The sequence below is a fragment of the Portunus trituberculatus genome, chromosome 6 (genome assembly GCF_017591435.1).
Source record: "Portunus trituberculatus isolate SZX2019 chromosome 6, ASM1759143v1, whole genome shotgun sequence".
NCBI classification, from domain to species: domain Eukaryota; kingdom Metazoa; phylum Arthropoda; class Malacostraca; order Decapoda; family Portunidae; genus Portunus; species Portunus trituberculatus.
Genome location: NC_059260.1, coordinates 3,703,889 through 3,706,963, shown reverse-complemented (window position 1 = coordinate 3,706,963; position 3,075 = coordinate 3,703,889). Strand labels below are relative to the sequence as shown.

The 3,075-nt window shown below is 45.1% G+C and overlaps 1 long non-coding RNA gene across 1 annotated transcript in view; it reads left to right on the top strand.

Annotated features, from left to right (window-relative positions):
• The first annotated feature begins 283 nt into the window (after window positions 1-283).
• LOC123517355 overlaps window positions 284-3,075 on the top strand; it is a 35,457-nt gene continuing 32,665 nt past the window's right edge. The window contains exon 1 of the long non-coding RNA XR_006678452.1: window positions 284-402. This is a non-coding gene — a long non-coding RNA (uncharacterized LOC123517355). The remainder of the gene's footprint in view (window positions 403-3,075) is intronic.

Genomic DNA, 3,075 nt, shown 5'->3' with positions numbered 1-3,075 from the left:
GAAGAGAGAGAGAGAGAGAGAGAGAGAGAGAGAGAGAGCGTTAGTTAATACGAGTTGTGAAGGTTGTATTCATGTCTAAAAGTGACAAATTAACAGCATTTCTACAGTATTGATAGGAGAAACCCTCTTGAGACCCGGGCTAATCATTTCTGGCCTTGGAAATCAGAGAGAGAGAGAGAGAGAGAGAGAGAGAGAGAGAGAGAGAGAGAGTGAAGCATTTCCGAATCCTCCTGAACAAACTCGTGAAACAGTGAAGCCTCAGACAACGCCGCCGCCACGCATTACAGCTGAGGACGCGGCGCGGCGAGGAAGGACGCTGGTGAAGGACTCTCGAATCCTGCATATCCTTCGTCAGTAGGAGTCTGTGGGATAGCGAAGGATACACGGCCTTAGGATGGAGAGGTTAGTAGGTATAGGAGAGAGAGAGAGAGAGAGAGAGAGAGAGAGAGAGAGAGGAGGGGAGGAGGAGGAAAACGGAGAAGGAAAGGGAGGGGAGAGGGAGAGGGAGAGGGAGAGGGAGAGAGAGAGAAATTTAATCACCTATACACTCATTCACCTCATTTCACTTCCTCCTCCTCCTCCTCCTCCTCCTCCTCCTCCTCCTCCTCCTGGGTGTCGGGGCGGGGGTGCGTGGGCGGGGCAAGGCCAAGGGGGAATGGAACTCAGGGTCAGGTAAGTCTATGCACCTTCACTACCTGTGCTGGGTGTTAATTAGGCACGGCGGGGGTGGTGGTGGTGTAGATTGATGATGATGATGATAAGGAGGAGGAGATGGAGATGGTGGTGGTGATGGTGATGATGATGATGATGATGATGAGGAGGAGGAGGAGGAGGTGGAGATGGAGGTGGAGGAGGAGGAGGTGGAGGTGGAGATGGAGGAGGAGGAGGAGAAGGGAGAGGATATAGAGGTGGAGATCTAGGTGATGGAGATGGTGGTAGAGAAGTCCTACGTATCTCTCTCTCTCTCTCTCTCTCTCTCTCTCTCTCTCTCTCTCTCTCTCTCTCTCCCTTGACCTGTTGACCTCGTAAGAAAAGATGAAATTAATGAAAGAGAGAGAGAGAGAGAGAGAGAGAGAGAGAGAGAGAGAGAGAGAGAATGTAAAAATAAAGAAAGATAAGAGAAAAAGAAAAGGAGAAAAGAATGACAGGTGTTAAACTAATTAAGCTCATATGATTAAGATTACCTGAGAGGAGGAGGAGGAGGAGGAGGAGGAGGAGGAGGAGGAGGAGGAAGGAGAAGGAGGAGGAGGAGAGAGTGATAAAGAAAAAGAATAAAAGAAAAAGACAAGTAGTTTAGATAGAAAGGGAAACACTTACTCCATTACCGAGAGAGAGAGAGAGAGAGAGAGAGAGAGAGAGAGAGAGAGAGAGAGAGAGAGGAGAAAGAGATGGTACTTAGAGAGGGGGCGTCACATACTCTCCCTCCTCTTCCCTCCTCCTCCTCCTCCTCCTCCTCCTCCTCCTCCTCCTCCTCCTCCTCCTCCTCCTCCTCCTCCTCCTCCTCCTCCTCCTCCTCCTCCTCCTCCTCCTCCTCCTCCTCCCTCACACTCAACAGCAAGGCAGAGGGAGAGAGGAAAATTTGATAATAACCTCCAGTTTGTGTCGTTTATATGCAAAACTACGCAACTTACCACGACTCACGCAACACACGGCCCATTATGTAACACCTGCGTGACATCACCTGAGGAACGCCGCTGCTGGGGTGGTGGTGGTGGTGGTGGTGGTGGTGGTATTATTTGTGTTGGTTTCTTAATGTTTTTTTAGTGTTGTTGTTGTTGTTTTTTTGTTTTTTTTTGTTTCTCCTTTTTCTTTTTCTATTTTTTTCTTCGTTTTCTTCTCCTTTTTCTTCATCGCCTTCGTCTTCTTCGTCGTCGTCGTCTTCGTGTTCTTCTTCTTCGTCTTCTTCTTCTTCGTGTTCTTCTTCGTCTTCTTTTCTTCTTCTTCGTCGTCTTCTTCTTCTTCTTCTACTTCTTCTTCTTCTTCGTCTTCGTCTTCGTCTTCGTCTTCGTCTTCTTCTTCTTCTTCTTCTTCTTCTTATTTGCTTTATAAGAAAAGTTGAAGGATATTAATTTTTTTCTTATCCATATACATAAAGCTAGGAAATTCTCTCTCTCTCTCTCTCTCTCTCTCTCTCTCTCTCTCTCTCTCTCTCTCTCTCTCTCTCTCTCTCTCTCTCTCTCTCTCTCTCTCTCTCTCGATATTTGCATGCATAGACTGTAAATAAAAGTGTGTGTGTGTGTGTGTGTGTGTGTGTGTGTGTGTGTGTGTGTGTGTGTGTGTGTGTGTTTTGCATCCACAGATTGCGCAACAGTACAACAAACTACAAATCGCGTCTTTTACACCTGCGCACTTACCTGTTATTCCTTTATTGGTATCGATGTGGAGAGAGAGAGAGAGAGAGAGAGAGAGAGAGAGTGTGTGTGTGTGAGTCGTGATCACTAACCACTCTTCGCTGTGTCATGGTGCATTAAAGAGAGAGAGAGAGAGAGAGAGAGAGAGAGAGAGTGCATGTTGTCCTCTTCGTTAATCGAGTTATTGCAGTATATGGGAAACTGTTTACACTCTCTCTCTCTCTCTCTCTCTCTCTCTCTCTCTCTCTCTCTCTCTCTCTGGTCCTAATCTTGTTTTCCTTACTCGTTTCATCATTCCATTCTCCTTTTCCTATTATATAACGTCTCTCCCTCTCTCTCTCTCTCTCTCTCTCTCTCTCTCTCTCTCTCTCTCTCTCTCTCTTTCACTTCCTTTGTCACTCTAAAGGAAAAAAAAGGAGATAAAGAAATGCGACTTTAATCCCTTCTTGTCATTTGCATCCTTTACTTTCCCTCCTTTATTTTTATTTCTTTATTTTTATTCTTTTATTTTATTCCTTTATTTTGATTCCTTTATTTTGTCTCCTTTACTTCATCCTTTACTTTCTCTTTCTTTTCTCTCCTTTACTTAGTTTCCTTTATTTTCCCTCCTTTACTTTCCCTCCTTTTTCGCTCCTTTTCTTTCCCACTCCTGAAAAAGTATATGTAAAAGTGTTGATAAATATATAATGAAGGGACTTTATTGCTGTGAATTTGGTTGGGTTGG